The 17,466-nt window shown below is 44.4% G+C and overlaps 1 protein-coding gene across 1 annotated transcript in view; it reads left to right on the plus strand.

Moving 5' to 3' along the window:
* Positions 1–17,466, plus strand: part of tmtc2b (transmembrane O-mannosyltransferase targeting cadherins 2b) — a 129,785-nt gene that overhangs the window by 912 nt on the left and 111,407 nt on the right. The window lies entirely within an intron of this gene.

Genomic DNA, 17,466 nt, shown 5'->3' on the forward strand with positions numbered 1-17,466 from the left:
TAGGCACTGTGCCTCAGAGCAAAGTGTTGCAGTCTCCAGACTCTGGACTTGCTCTAAGTCTTGAGTTGAGCCGAGGAAATAATTGATCTCTAGAGGAGGAATATGTCTCCTCACCTCACAGCAGAAGTCCCTTCGCCCAACTGCTGCGAGTGTGCAGCCTGCTGAAACTTTGAGCAAAGTATTTTATTATTAATTTACTTAAAAATAGGCAGTAAGTTGTCATCCTCCTCCTCCTCCACTCGAGACCATCAGTTAGTGCATGGCTTCAGCCGCTGCTGCTGTAACTGCGGGGGTAATGCATTACTCATAGCTGGCCGTTTGATATTTGATGGCTGGATGGTTGTCAGTGCCTCGGGCTCATTTATGCACCATCCATGCCTTGATGTAGGTCAGAGCCATCGTTTCCCTGCCACCGCTGTGTTGCTGCTTGCTTTAAGGATTACTCATAATGAGCTCATATTTATAGATACAAGGAATACACCTGTTTTCACCACACTATTGTGCAGTTCGTAATCCTCTGTGTGCTTTGCCCCGGCAGTTTGTTAAACAGGTGCAGCTTTTAAAACACACCCAGAGGACACAGCTTACTGAACAAACACTACATTAACACCCTCCATAGCAACTGGTGGTGTATTTCCTCTACAACTTAGCCGTGTGTGGAGAACACTTCTTGCTTCAACACATCCCCAAAGGCCTTTTTCGCTGAAGTTCTTTGTGTGTGGTAGAGTCGCTCTGCACTTTGTGTTATGGTCAGGTGATTCCAGCAAACTCACGTGCAAGAAAGATGGTGTTCTGTGTCCATAAACCTGTCAGGGAGTGGCAATGCTGTGCAGAGGTGAGAGGCTACCTACCACTGCTGCTGCTGCTGCAGAGTCAGCTGCTGCTGCGTGGAGCCTCCAGCCTCCAAGTTTTAATGTAAGACAGAAAGCCCAACCCTGATATTCTGTGAGGAGATGTTAACATAATGTTATTTATTACCATGCGAGTTTTGATCCAAGTTATTTCAGGCTTCTTGTGAAACAGATTGACAGAGTTCTCCAATCGTGGCTGGGGATTTTTTTATTGTAAGATTTTCTCTGACGTATTGTGTGTCTGACATGATTTTTATTGCAGGCTATCTGTCATCCAGCGTTATCTGTTTTTAACACCATGCGTTTGGTTCTGGCTCGCAATTAGCAGCCGTCTCCTGTCCCCCTGGGCTGAGCCGGGGGGAAGGAGGGAGATAGAGGAAGGGTGGGTGCGACAGAGATATGTAATTTTGCTCAGGAAAAACAGCCCTGGACACAGAGAGTGATCTAACTAATGCTAATGCTTTGCTGGAGCAGAAAAGAAGCTGATGTGACTCGGTGATGGTAAAGAAGCTGTCATGATGGAAAATGCTGAATGTGTGAATGACGATAAATCAAACTGCGAGCTTGCCATTACCCAACACCCTGCAGCTCTTGGGTAGGATTTATTTTAACTGTAAGTCTGACAGTAATTTATGAATCATTCAAATAATGTTTTTTTCTTAAACTCAAAGGCCATCAGCATTTCAGAATGTGAGGTCTTGTGCTCAAAATAGGGATGTCACTTTCTGTTAATTTTGCTTTCAATAGCCCGACACTCATTAACTGGTAACTAACCATTTAATTTTAAGAAGAAAATGCAAAATTATGTGAAATTCGAGAGGCCTTTCTTTTTGGTCCGGCACTTCATTGACTAAGTAAGCTTTAGCGCTACATTTCAAAGTGCTATCCATGTAGAGGTGGGGAAATGTTAATGTTCTGTGATGAAAATGTCTTGCCTTTTATTTTATTTTCTGTTGGCTTTGCTGACAGCTCATTAGATGTGTTAACCCTCTGCCTTCCATCTAGTCTCTACTAGTTCGCTAACGTCAGCCTTGGCTGCTCTGCACTGTGCACCAGCCAGGCTAGCTAGGTGGGAGCTAGTTAGTGGCGCTGCCGATTTGGCGATTACCGCTAGCAATGTTGTCCCAGTGGTGGGGCGTAGGACAGCATTGCTGTGGAAACATTGTGCCCACCCTCCAACCTCCCACCAGGTGGCCCCGCTGATTAAGCAGCTTCATGTAGTGGTGGAAGAATGAGTCCTAAAACCCGGAAATAAGTTAGCATTTTTGCACTCCCGGTTCCCTCGTCTCTAAGTCAATGGGTCAGTGGACTGTTGTTAACACATTTTTTTTCCTACAAAATAAAATACATCAGTAAGCACTCCCTCTTGAATTTTGAAGCTTTTAGGTGTTTTAAAAAAGGTGGTTGCTAATAAGTGGTTAAATGATTGGTTAAATGACTGGCGACATTATGCGACCGTCCATGGTGTAGTTTGGTTTTAGCCTAACGTTAGCTTTTTTCAGAGTTGACAGAGCATATTTTCTTTAATAACCCAAAACCCAATGGAAAAATCCCTTTAGCACTGTTTACTATGTTAGCACCACTAGCAGTGCTAATGCTGCTAATAGCAGTGACAGAGCTAACAGTAGTGAACAATGTTAAAGGGGATGTGCAGCTCAGAATTGGGCCGCTTAGACTGCAGCAACGTTGGGGGAGACCGGAGGATGGCCACCTTGTTTCCATAGCAATGCTTTTGGGTCAGGACGGTGTTATAAGCAGTAATCATCAAATGAGTAGTGCTGCTAGCTAACATTAGCGCCCACCAGACCCTGGTGGTGTGCAGTGCGTTAAACTGAGGCAAACTTGACCAATAGACAGACACGCATAACATTTTTCAATTGATAAACGGTTAGGCCAAACAATTGACATCCCTAGCTCTAAAGAAAGATCCGTATTTGATGTTTTATTTGTTGTGTATCTAAAAGAAAAAGAAAACTCTGTGGCTTCCATTGAATGTTTATGAGAAATAGTTGCAGAGGAATTAAATATGGATATTTTGTCACAGTGGAACATTGATTTCTCTCTGTGAGAAGACAGATTGTGCTACTTCTTTGCTTCTGGCTGTGAAACTAATGCATTGACTTAACTCAGCAAGTGATTAAAAGTTAGGATCCAAAATTGTGGCGTGTGTATGGGTGCATGTAAAATGTCTAGGAGCTACAAAGCTGGCATGAAAAACACCTGAGGGTTTTTAATCAATTGGCTGGTAGTCTCGTACGGCGGTGGAATACGTAATGATGTGTTGCTTTCTCTCTATATATTCTTATCATGGTGAAGGCAGTGTCCGAGAAAAACAAAAAACTCTCAGTCACAGCCTACTTCTTATCACTGAGCTGACTGGTTACACAATAATTTGAGCAAACTTTATGCATTCCCTACATAGTAACCAAGACCATCAGGAGGTCACAGTAAAAGGGAAGAAACGGTTTACATGTGTGTTTTACGAAATGTTATCCTCCAGGCTGTAAAAACATAATCCCATGCATGCAGTCTTTGACCATGCAGTCAGTCATGGCCCCTCCCTCGATAAAAACGACAGTCTAGAAGAGTGGCCTGCTCCACAGTGCCAAATCACCCTGGGGAGCATTTCCTCTCCCTCCCCTGGACGCACTCATCATTAACACATACACAGCTTTGACACCTGCACTGGAAAATGGGAATCATACGTCATGTAGTTCATATCTCTGCTGCTGCTGTAATCTACAGTTAGGGCTGAGTGAAGGAATGGTAGAGCCCAGATAAATGTCAGAGGAGAATTACTGGTGCAATTTTGTGTGACTTGCTGTAAGCCTGCACGCTAGGAGCCTGCGGTATAAGAGCAAAGTCTGGTGAATGCATTCACATGGTATTAGCTTGATTGCAGGTGGCAAAATGTTTGCCACGGGTTCTGTGCCAAAGGGCTGTACTCAACCAAAGAAAATCTTAGTCAGCTACTGTTTAAAAAATACCTGGTAGCTTTGTTTCTACTAAAACTTTTCTTTTCCTAAAGCCATCATAGTTTTTGAGTTCTGCATATTTACATGGTACAAATGCCAACAGTGTGACAAGGAGTGAAGTGTCTATCCCACACGTTTGTTTTTTTTTTTCTTCTGGTTGCCAAAAGATGAAAAAGGTTTAACTTTTGGTAAATAACTGCTCTTGTCACTTTCATCCAATGTAGAAGAGGGGTGGGATAGACACCACAAAGACCAACTGTGACATGCCCAAGGAAAAATTAGTACTTATAGCACAGATAGGCGGGTCCGTCCTCTCTCCATACGTGCATCAGCCTTTCCTTCATCTAAAGCAAAAATTCTCAACCTATTTCATTTCAAGGACCCCTAAATTAATATACATTAGGTCATGGATCTCCATTTTATAAGATTTCATAAAACATCTGAAAAGACTTTGGTGGTCAGATACGACCAGAATTCTATGGTTGTCAGGAGGAGATAACAGTAAAGGGATGTGAAACCTATTATTAGAATAGCCCCTCTTATGACTCTTATCCACATTGATCTCACTTCTATAGTGAATTAAACACTGAAAATAAACTATTGCCCATTTTTCTGGGGACACCCCGGAACTTCCTTGAGGACCCCTGGAGCTCCCGGACCTCTGGTTGAGGAGGTGCACTGGGCTTTGAAGCCAATCTTCATAGTGGCCATACAGCGTAATCACATCCATTGGATGATTACCATTGACTTAAAATGTGAAAGTGATGTTGGTAAATCAACTGATACATTTTTTTAGCGTCAAAACCCCCATGAAATGACATAGCAAAGCAAAGCGTTAAAGCGGAAGCAGCTGGCTTGGTTGGCGGAAGTCTCTAGTGTGCTTGGTCTACGGGCCACAAAGTATTGAAGTGATGGTTTTTGGCTTCATGCACCACTGAGCAGCTTCCATAGGAATGAACGGGGCCCCGCCTCCAATGCTGTATCCTTTTTTCTTTATACATCCATGGCTGAGAATCACTGATTTAGTGAAGGGTCAGAGCAAGTACTCTACCTTGTGCCAGCATTTTTGAGTTCACAGGTAGCAACCAGATGCATCTCAGCTGAAAAAAATGCTGCATCTCCAAAGCACTCGATTGCTCCCAACTGGGCGTTGTTTTGGAAGAGCGCCTGGCATTTAAGCTAAAAAGCTTTGGTGGACACAGCTTTATGAAAGTAACAACAGTGATTGTCGGACCAATGAGAATTCGGTCGCACAAAAGCATTTTGACCAACCAATCGATCAGCCGACCAGAGGGTGTCAGCCTCACTATGCCACAGGTTAAACAAGGTGAACACACTAGCAGTGAAGTCAAAAAAGCAGCCACTCTCTCCATTTAACAGCTGAAAACATTGAGCTGTTTTCAAGGTATATTCAGCCTCCCCACACACTGGTTTTATGGATTATCGTTCCCTGTCAGGAGCTTGACGGATGTGATGAACTGCACCCAGCTCATTTTTCTGCCCTGGTGTGATGTTTGACTGTGTGAGGATGTGTGAAGGTTGTGGGTCACACTGAAGGACGCTGCCTCCCTGGGCATGGCCGATGATTTATAATGTTCAGACAGTTGGTAAAGGCGAGACGCTGCTCTGCTCCATGCCCTGAAAGCTTTATTAGAGAAGTCGGGATGGGGGGGGGGGGGGGGGCAGAACCGAACGTTTCACGCTGATGCAGTTTGATGTGAGCTCTGGAGTCGATGAAGGCAAAGAAGCCACACAGTGCTTTGGGCAATGACTCATGTTGTTTAATGATCATACCAACCGGGTTACGGAAAAAAACAGTAGTGAATCTTTATTCATTTATTTTTGGTGGGTTTTTGTGCGTAATTTTATTTATTTATTTATTTATCATGTATTGTAGGCAGTTTCCTCAGAGATGCACAGGCAAACACAGCTCAATTTCGAGTCTTATATGCCTGTGTTAACATTCTGAAGGCTCTGTGTGGTCCTTGTGAGGTGGAAGCCAGCCTGTGTTGACCTACCTGGCCTGACGTAGGCTGTGCCGCCGTCTGTGCCCTTGGCTGCCTCCTCCTTGGCTCTGTATGTCAGCGCACTGATCTGGAACCCTACTCTCATGGCCTATACTGCAGGATGGGCTGGTTGCGGTTATGTTGAGGGCTCAAGGGCGGCAACCCAGCAGTTTGAGTATCTCCGCTTTTTTTCCCAGTCAGGCTCTCTCTGTCTGCTCCCTGTAATTACCGTCCTGCCTGCAGAGAGGGACTCACGACATGGTTTGGTAGACGTAGCTGCTCAGTTCTCCCTCTCTCTCTCTCTCTTTTTCTGTCTGCCTTCCCTTAAACAACCCCCCAAAGCCTTTCAGTCCTCCAGCTCCCATCATCCAACGACTGCCTCCAGATGGTCCCGTTTGGTAAGCAGTTTAGGGTTTTTCTCCCTTCTGCAGTTTGAAGGGGAAGGTTTGAAGTGGATTCAAATGGAGGATGTTGTGTTTGCCTGTAGTTGCCAGGATGGAGACATCAAAGTGCCCAATGGCACAGACAGCACGTAACAGAGTCAGTGAAGATGGCCTCATGAAAAAAGCACATGTGGTCATATTATTGTATTTTGTGCCGAAAATCAATATTTTTAGAGTAACTGTGGATCAGATGGTTATAAGTAATATAAAAGGAGTTGCTTATAGTTACGAATCCACTGGGCATTGGCTTTATAGCATCTTTCAGCTAATTGTTTTGGTTTTAAGGTTCCAAATTTATCATTTTGCTTCACTCTGACTGCTCTCATAGTGTTTTGCGGACACAACAAGCATCTGTTTTCAGCATAAAAGCTCTAAAAGCGCCTTTTATTCTACTTTCTCAGCACCAAACAGCAGACAAATAAATTTAGCAACTAGCTAGGGAACATAAGGTCACATTTAGCAGCTAAAGGATCACATTTTCCCTTCGAGAGTTGATGTAGGACAAAACAGAGCTGAAAGGAGAATGAATATCACCGTTACCTCATCCATACTTGTCATATTTTGCTGCTTGGGCAGAAGCCCCAATGTTACTGAACAAAGCCAGGGCAGCCTTTTGCATTGTATCTTGATACAGAAGGGTCGGTGATAAGTAGGGATCTGCGGTTTGGCATAGATCGTGGCTGATGTTAGTCAATTGAGGTGACTCACGTTAGCGGTTGGTGGATAGGTTTATGCAACAAAACTACTTAGTTATGATTAGGAAAAGACTGTGGATATTGCTAAGAAGCACTCGACTTCTTGTGGCACAAACGGGGTCTGTGGTTAGGTTTAGGCTACAGAACTACTTGGTTATGTTTAGGAAAAGATCACAGATGTCGCTAAGAAACACTCGACTCGAAAAGGCAGTTGTGTGTTGCTATAAAAAAAACACATGGCTATAATGGCACAAACACCATAACATGTTTGTTGGTCTTGAACTCCAGTCTCTTGGGTCAGAGTCCGATCTTTGTTGGACCCATCCACTCCCGCCCACCTTGAGTGAACTTTCATGCTTTTAAACTACGTCCACTGAATGTCTAATAATGACATGGATAGGTTTACATTGGAGTCGACAATGTATTGGGGTAAACAGATGGTAAACATTACAATAATGGCGCCAGAGCTACTGCCCAAGTGGTGTATTTTTACGCGCTGGCAGTGAGACCAGGCTGGAATATTAGATTTACACTCTCAAGGCTATAGCAATTTTAAAGGTGACACTGTAAGTAGAGTGTCTCTGGTCAATAAAATCAGTTTTTGCAGATAAATGACAAATAAAAATTCAAACAAAAGATAAAAATCACTGATGACAATTGTGGTACTGGCTATTTTCATTGTGCAATGGATGTGTTGTCTGGAGGAGAGGAAACTATGATGTTCCTGCGTTTCCTCCCTCAAATCACCAGGGAGTACAATCTGTTGGCAGGAGAGGAAGGAGATATGTGGGAGGCATCCTGCCCAATCTTGTTGGCCCCACACTTTCTCTGATAGATTTTCTCAGATGAGGGGAAGACAGTGTTTGTGATTTCTGACCAACGTTTACAGATTATACACAGTTACCGTGCTCCAACTCTAGACTGTTCACATTCCAGACACAGTAGCTGTCAACAAACTTGTAAAAGTAAAAAGTTATTTTCGTTCTTTTCATTCCAATTCTTTTTCTCATTTTTCTCTCACAATGCCAGAGCGTCACTGAAACAGTAACTAATCTCCTGCCATCTAGTCATTGCACACAAATGGATGAATCTCGCATTAGGATGTGCCGATACTGTGGCCCTCTTTACTTGAGCTACACCAGCCCGGAAACATCAGCTCAGTGTCTGACCACAGATAGATTGGATCTCCATTTTCCTAAGCTCTCATTTTCCAACAGATAGCCGATGAGGGTAGAAATTGTATTTTCACCCTCGCCACAATTGCAAGATAAGCTGTCCTGGCAGAAATTCATTTGTTTCTAAAAATACCATTAATGAGGGGTTCTGATATGTTTGTGAGTTGCTTCCCCCGCCCGCAAAACCCTACAGAATCACTTGAAGCCTCGGAGCCTTGGACGGACTGAGTTCATATTTAGGTCAATAGGAAACAGCTGACTAGATATGATGCTCCCTTTTCTCCCTCACTGTCATCAGGCCCAGAATAAGACTTCATTATACTGTATCTTGGTTATTGAATTTCAGCTCCTAAAGTTCGTTTTAAAAACGCTGGACTTTGTAGTGCATTCCCTGTGGTGAGGGCAGAAAGGAAAAATCTGAAATACCTGCATATTTGGAAAATGTGCAACAGCGATTAAATTCGAGAAAGTGTTTTATTGGTGCACTTCCTAACATGTAAAACGTGGGGAAATGCACACATCGCAGCAGAACACTGCAATCCTGTTGCCTAACTGTGGACTTCCTTTTACCTACCTTTCCATTCTGGGTCACCAGGTTTCTCAGTGACTGTCAAAACAGTTAGATAAGCTGCTCGGACTGCTGTGTGGCCCTGAATGGGACGGCAGCTTCCACTGTGTGATCTGTGGTAGGCTTGAGTGAACTTTCTCCTTCCAGCAGCTCCCTCACTGCTCTTACAATGAAAAGTTTGAAAAGCCTTTTTTCCACAAGAAACTAAAGAAATATTTTGCATCACTTTCTGGAATTTGGTGAGACCAATACGTCAGCCTATAAATAATTACAGTACAGAAATGCCAAAGATAAATAGACATAAAAAACCACAGGAAAAGGCACTACCTGGATCTTGTGGTTCCTCAATCAAGCATACTACTTCACTAAAACACAAAAATTAAAGTCTATTATCCCAGCTACAAGATTAAAAACAAGGCCAATGCATGTCAGCCTAAACAGTGATTGTTATTGCGCTAATAAGTTTAGCCATGCTAGCCACATGGCTCTGTGGATGTCAGTTAGTCAGTCCACCACTTGGGTCTAAACTGCATAGAGTCAAAGATAAAGATGGACAACATAACAGCTCCCCCAAAGTGGAGCCAAAACATTTAGATCACCCCCCACAGGCTGCAGTAAAGGTCATAACCCCCGCCCCCTCCAAAGGAAAAGTTCTCAAATATTCATTAAAGGAATTCATATCACGCAGTATGTTCAGGTGGTCATTTTTCTGATAAGTTTGGTTTTAATTAGTTATTTGATGCTATAAAAAAAAGGTACGATGTCATGATTGACAGCTGTTTGTGCTAGTCAGGGTGCCTGTGATCAGTGGCGCTGCTCCTGATTGGTTGGACGGGAACTACTGGGCAGATTCTGGCTCCAAATGACATCGCCAGCGCAAGATGGCAGCGGCCGTATCTGGGATATTCTGGCTTCATTTTTGTAATGTGGAAGAAGATGGAGATGTGTTGTCCATTTTTATATGCAGTCATTGGTCCAGACTAAAATATCCCACCAGCTATCTGATGGGCTGCCATTAAACTTTCTAAGTACATTCATGGTCCCCAGAGGATGAATCCTAATTACTTTGGTTATCCCCTGACTTTTTCTCTGTCTCTAAAAGCTACAGCCAGTTTCTCTAGTGAGAAAAGGTCAGTTCCAGTCAAAAATTCCAGTTTCCTCAAAACTTTGGTTTATGGCCAAACTCCTGCAAAACTATTGACACTTATTATAATATTACACTTGTTTAATTTCAGCATGTTATTGTCATTGTGAGATTTGCATGTAGCTGAAAGCACCCTTTACTTAAAGGAGCAATAAGCGAAATTCATCATTTCTAGATTGAAGGAATTAAAATTCAGATAAACACAAGAAGTTTGTGCTCTAATAAAAAACAAAAAAAAAAGGGATCAGCACTCAGTGAATAATCCTCCTAAGCCCTACGATAAGCTATTATGGCAAGGCTTAACTATACAGACCCGTGAGCAGTGATAACTAACATGTCTTTGGGGTCATCGGGTGGGAACCTCCTTTCACCGGTGTTTCGTCTAGTTAGTCCCACGACACCTCCAGGAGGCTAGACAGTGATCTCTGGCATCCCAGAGACACTCCCCTAATGCCAGGTCTCACTGCTCCCCACACTAACCGAACAACCTCCTTTACCTTACCTATACTACCACAGAGGAGGTAGACCCAGGGAAGGAAGCCTTGTTAGGCTATCACACTCCCCCGCCGGGTTAGGCTGTACAGTCTACCTCCCCAGGACGAGCCCTCACAACAATGACACCTCCAGGAGGCTGGACAGTGATCTCAGCCCAAACAGCACTGCCAACTTCAACCAAGCCCAGGCTCCGTTTATGCGAGCTCCAGGCAGAAGCAATGCTGATACTACCTTTACTAGCACATTCACCATACTCTATTTCACACGCTACATAGCATAACTACAATGTAAGCTAAAGTTAAAGGAGATAAATGAACTCACAGGATCAGCAAACACACTCACTTTGCAGCATGGTCTCAAACAAAATGGATTCAAATAGGCCACTCCCACACTTAAATAACCTTCCTCTTCCTGGATTTCCTTCTTACTTACACATGGCTTTCTCAGCCCAAACAGCACTGCCATCTTCAACCAAACCCAGGCTCCATACATGCGAGCTCCAGGCAGAAGCAATGCTGATACTAGCTTTCCTGTCACATTCACCATACTCTATTTCACACACTACATAGCATAACTACAATATAAGCTAAAGTTAAAGGAGCTAACTGGACTTACAGGATCAGCAAGCACACTCACCTTGCCGCATGGCCTCAAACAAAATGGATTCCAATAGGCCACTCCCACACTTAAATACTTCCTCTTCCTGGATTTCTCCTGACAGGAAGTGGATCTCTCCACCTGATCTCAAGGAATTATGTGCCCTGCTTAGTAGTTCCCCCTGCTGGCCCCCAGCTGACATTATTTCTTCTGTAATAGATAAACTGGCTGCATTTAATTGCTTCATCTGACATTTCCCTCACTGTCTTCCTCAAATTATGTCCCCGCACTCCGAGTTCCCCCAGGAGTGAGACAGTTGATCTTGCTATGAATCCCCTACACCCCACTTCCACTGGACAAATCCTAGTCTTCCATCCTCGCTGCTCAGCTTCTGCTCCTAAGTCTGCATATCTAAGCTTTTTTCTTTCATAGGCTTCTTCCACTGAGTCTTCCCAAGGAACTGTCAGCTCAATGAAATAAACTATCTGTTGACTCACTGACCACAACACTAAGTCAGGCCTCTGCCTGGTACAGACTATTTCCTGAGGAACAACAGGCTTTCCCCCTAAATCTACTTGCATTTCCCAATCACAAGCACCTTCTAGGCGGCCACACCCTTGCCTCCTCACTAACTTATCCCTTCTGTATTTCTCTCCCTCACGGACAAACTGAATTACTAAGCCCCTATCCTTAACACCTTCTGAATTCACCTGTCTTCGTTTCCCTTCGATGCCTGCAGCTAAACATTTCAACACCTGATTATGTCGCCATGTATATCGGCCTTGTGACAAGCCAACTTTACAGCCTGACAAAATATGCTTTAAAGTTGCGGTACGTGAACACAATGGGCATGATGGGTCCTCATTTACCCACAGTTTTAGGTTCTGGGGGGTTGGTAACACATCGTATGTAGCCCCTACCAGGAATCTAATACGATTCTCCTCCATACTCCACAGGTCCCTCCAACTAAGCTTCCTCTTCTCTACACTTTCCCAATTCAACCACTGTCCCTGTTTAGCCTGGGCCACTACCTTTGCACCCCTTACTATCTCTTCCTGTCTGCGTATCTGTTCTACAACCAACTTTCTTTTATCTTTGAGGCCTGCTGTATTCCATACCGGTTTACCTGAGCCAAGCCCCAGGCCTCCCCGGCCAAACTGAACATTACCTACAATCTCTGCATGTCTAAGAGCTGCCTCTGCCTCCTGAACTGCCGATCTTGGGTTCCACTTCCTCCCCTTGGTTGGATTTGGAACCACACTCCTAACTACCACGTCCTTACTCCCAGATAACAAGAGCTCTGTCCTGACCTTGGTACATTTAAATTCCTCTGTTAAACTAGATACTGGCAGCTGAAGTATCCCTTTTCCATACAATGCAACACTACTTAGGCACCTAGGAGCGCCCAACCACTTCCTAATGTAGGAGCTAACCGACCTTTCCATTCTCTCCACAACAGATATTGGAATTTCATAAACTGACAATGGCCACATTAACCTAGGATATAGCCCAAATTGCAAACACCACAACTTCAACTTTCCTGGAAGTTCTGATTTATCTATTCTATCCAATCCTTCAGCCACATCTTTTCTAAATTTCACCACCTGTTCCTTATCATTCAACTCTACATTGTACCACCTACCTAAGCTCTTTACTGACTTTTCCCTAATTGTTGGGATGTCCTCATCATCTATGACAAACTTCCTATCACTTAACTTCCCTCTACATATCGAGATGCTTCTAGATTTACTAGGCTTGATTTTCATGCTGGCCCACTTGAGGTTCTTATTTACCTTCTCTAGTAGCCTCTTTGTACATGGCATTGTTGTGGTCACCAGTGTCATGTCGTCCATGTAAGCCCTAACTGGTGGAAGATGCAACCCATTCTGCCGTCTCTCCCCACCTACCACCCACTTAGAAGCCCTGATGATTACTTCCATTGCCATAGTAAATGCTAATGGAGAAATTGTACACCCTGCCATGATGCCTATTTCTAGCCTCTGCCAACCTGTTGTGAAACCTGCTGTACTTAGACACAACCTAATATCCTGAAAATATGCTTTCACTAAGTTAACAACTACCTGTGGCACTCTGAAGTAGTCAAACGCACTCCAAATGAGGCTGTGCGGTACTGAACCAAACGCATTTGCAAGATCTAAAAATATTACATGTAGGTCCCTTTTGTTAATCTTCGCTGCCTGAATCTGGTGCCAGATCATGCTAGTATGCTCTAAACACCCTGAAAAACCTGGTATTCCTGCCTTCTGCACCATGGTATCTATTAAGCTATTCCTTTCTAAGTAGCTAGCTAGTCTCTGCGCTACTACACTAAAGAAAATCTTCCCCTCCACATTCAAGAGAGAAATCATCCGGAACTGGCTAAGGTCCACAGACTCCTTCTCCTTAGGAATGAGGACACCCCCTGCCCTACGCCATGCTCTTGGTATAATTTGTTTTTCCCAAACTATTCTTAGCTGTTTCCACAAAAATTTAAGGGTATCAGGCGCACTTTTATAAACCCGGTAGGGGACTCCATTAGGCCCTGGGGCCGAAGAAGCCTTTGCACGCCTGACCACCTCCTGAACTTCCTTCCACCTAGGTGGAAAAAAAAAATCACTAAGTGAAGAACTAGAGGTGTAATTTCTTCTGGAGTATAGCATGACCTTACACACTCTCTCTCTGTGTTGATCTCCAGCCCATTGTTTACAAGCCGGTCCGGCTGCACGTTCATGTATGTTCATGTGAATCGCTGCCTCCTTCCTCCTCTCGAAGCCTTTGGCCCTCCCTCCCTATAAAAGGCTACAGCCAGTGAGTGATGGCATACATGTAATGTAATAACTAGAAGAGCTGGTAGAAGCGCTCCATAGCTGTAAGTTACTCCAGTAGCCGGTGGCAGCTGACTAGTGCTAACTCACAAGCCCGTGAGCCCGTGCCTGGCGGGCTCACGTAGAAGAGTAGGAACGTTAGCGTTAGCAGGTAGCACTAGTCGGCTGCCACCTGCTAGGGCTGACCGGTGCTTCCTCCTCAGGCTCCACTACACTCAGCTGCCCGACAGACCCGCTGCTTCTACCCACTTTAACCTGAATAACAAACAGGAGTTAGCTGGGAGTGGCTAGCGGAGCGTTAGCTGCAGCATGACCAGAGGGAAGCACAGCCAGTTAGCCTCCGCTAGCTTCCCAGCTAGCCCCGGCTCTCCGTTTGGATCCAACCGGAGCACCGCACCCTGGTTTGTTATTCAGGTTAAAGTGGGAAGAAGCAGCGGGTATATCGGGCAGCTGAGTGAAGTGAAGCCTGCGGAAGAAAAACCGGGACCGTCTGGATGTAATAGTCCGTGGAGGTGCTGCGGTGCTCAGCTACACACGCAGATAGGTAATGAGGCAAGTGGGGGGTGGGCGGTGTTGGAGAGCAGAGGTAGAGGGAGGTGTGGCTCATGAAACACTTTGTTTTGGTCTACAGGCAGTTCACAACAGCAAACCTAGCCGTGAAACGATTTCGCTTTTTGCCCCTTTAAGTATAGCCTTTTAGAGCCACTATGGCCATGGACTCTACTTTTTCAACTGTTAAGTGCCCACATCTGATTAGTGTGTGAACAGTAGCAGGTTGTGGTGCACCTCTGAGCAGCAGTCCAAGTTTTTCACTCACAGTAATCCTGACTGACACTTTACACAGCCAACGTGCTCCTTTGACGCCACAGAAAACCTGAACCTCCAGGTCCAGATGATGTCTAGACTCTTGAGAAACTTGATACACACCTGAGTCTTAACTACCTGTGATGGCTTGACGAGTTGATTACACAGCGTGGAGCTGAAGGTAACTCCCTTTGATTGCCAGAACAAACTGCTATCTGATGATGATGATGATGAAACTAAATAGGTGTGGCAGGTTGTAGAGAGCTGAATCACTCGCCTGATTGCTTGCTTCAGTTGATTGTCATGAGTGATACTCGGTCACTGTTCTCACTGTGTGATTGAAAGCTGCTCATGAGCAGTCACCATGGCCATCATCTCTTGAAAGCCCTCGCTGTGCTCCAGCCCAGCCAAGGCAAGCTGCTTCAAAGCTGCATTAATCAGGCTTTAATGCTTTATAATCACCAGACTGGTATGCTGTGGAATGAGAAATGTAGCCATATGTAGATGTTAGCTGCCTATTGGTGGACCGAGGCATTAGAGATTGTCTCTGCTGCACTGCACAAGACGTTAACCTTAGTCCTATTTGGGTATTCTCAGTGCTCCTTGCCTGGCTATTTAATTAAAAGCCAACAGATTATCTCTCCTAATACATCATGTGGTTATAGTAGCACACACACATACAGTATACTGCACACAGACAGACCTACACACACACGATAATAATCACCTTAAATGGGAATAATGTTTAATACCGGACTGAATCATCCAATAAGTAAATCCCTCACATGGTCAGTATTGCATGGCAGCCGTTCAGCACAGCTACTCAATAATGCGTGAAAGGCATTAAAGCAGCCAAGGAATACACTAAGTCAAAAATGATGGATCAAATGTGCTGTTTGACCAACAGCATGAGATTAGTGGGATTTATAATCAAATAACAGGGCGCATCTGGTGTGTCAGGTCCGCGCATTCCTGACAACAGTGTTTTGACGGGTGAATGCGGGCTATAGGTTATGCTCCCATCATTAGACGCGGGTTTCAAATGATTTGACTCTGCCGAGCTAAGTTGTTAATGGGTCTAGACAAGGGTTTGGATTTCGAGGGCTAATGCTGGCTGATGGCTCTTAAGCCGTGGCCACTCTCAGGCTCTTGGCCCTCTTCATATTAATGGGATTAACAGCGCTGTGGATGAGAGGGGGCACAACGTGTAAGCAGAGAACCCCAAGCCATTAGAAACAAAAACTCCCCTGTCCCCCATATCCAACAGGGATGCTATAGTTTGCCCTTTTCAGTAAGGAAGAGGAGAAGGCTACTCCTCTTCACCGGGCCTCTCCATCTCGGTGGCCTTATTCTCTGACAAGAAGCACTGGCTCGTTTCGATAAGGTTATGACACAAGTTGGCTGGTCCGGGGGCAGTGCCTTTGTCCATTGTAAGAAGAAGGGGCTGTGTGGTCCCTCTGTTCTCCCTGGACCCAATGAAGGAGGCCATTTGTCCCTAAATAGAGGGGAATTAAGCGCTGGTTGTGTTGCTCTGTTGTTTATGAAGGACAAAGAAGCAAGACCTCAGTGTTCACTGTTTGGACAGAGCAGAAAACCGCTGCAGCTTCGTGGACCAAACCTGTCAGGACCAATTGGGTGAACTCATTACGGTCGTGCGTGCTCCGGGTTTGCGTTTTCAAGTGGCGAGACAGAGGAAAGAGGGCAGAGGATTCTGAACTAACAGAAGCTTCTTTGTGTTATGAATATGCCAGCTCAACTTGTTAGTTTTGGGTGGCATGGATGTTTCTTTGGAAAGATGATGAGCCAGTCAGTGCACTCTGGGAAATGCGGCCTGACAAGTTGTAGAGCTGGAAACCAGCCATCAGCTTTTGGTTGCCAAAGCTGACAGAATGTTCGCCATATTTTTGTCATTTATAATTGGTGTTGTTTTTTAATTATACGCCATATTTTAGTAATGAAAAAGTAAAATCAAGAATGGTTAAACATATTTTACATTGCAAATTGACATGTTGGTGCTCTCACTGTGGAGGGTTTGGTGTTATTGGCAATGGATTTAACAGTTATAACTTTTCAGAATAACCTGACTTGCTGCTTTCATATTCTGAAGTGCGGTGGTGTACTCCCTTACCACTGTGTTACAGTACTTCCCTGTTTATCAGCCATGTGTTGCCTCTCAGAGTTTGTCTCAGTTTCTCTTTCATTTTCATTTAGCTGTTGACAGCAGGCTTGTGGGTTGAATCAGTGCAGCAGCAGCAGCACTCATTTTCCTCTATGGAAGATTCCCCACTGAGGACTTTTGAGACTGTCGTCCCAAGAAGGACGTCAGAAAGAGTTGATTCAGCAAGTGCCTCGAAATGACATATATTTTCACAACCGCGACCATTCCGTAACCATGTGTTTATGACTGTAACCCTGACGACGAAGCTCCCCTAACCTTAACGACGAAGCAATTTTTACACAAACCATGATATTCCCCTAAACCTAACCAAGTCGTTTTTGTGCTGAAACCTAACCAACCTTTCACCATATCATAAAATGTCACATCGTAAAATGTATTTATTTTTCAGGATTGATTTGTAACTGTTTTGGAAGGTGTTGACAATATGTTGTCATGCCAATAGGGGTGGCGGATCAGAAAACACAAAGGGCAGTTACAGACAACATATTTACTCGTTTTGTTTGAAAGACTTGTTGGGTCTATTTTAACACAGTGGCACTGACAGAGATTACTGTGTGCTAAATCTTGTTGTCTGGATCAACCTGGCAAATGCTACTGTTTATCCCTTTGGAAACAAACACCGTCTTATAGCACTGTACAGCTGGCCATCAGTGGAACAAGATAGTGTGCTAAATTTCCTATCAATTTGACATCATCATCTGTTAGTGAT

This window comes from Epinephelus lanceolatus, chromosome 5 (assembly GCF_041903045.1).
Source record: "Epinephelus lanceolatus isolate andai-2023 chromosome 5, ASM4190304v1, whole genome shotgun sequence".
Lineage (NCBI taxonomy): Eukaryota > Metazoa > Chordata > Actinopteri > Perciformes > Serranidae > Epinephelus > Epinephelus lanceolatus.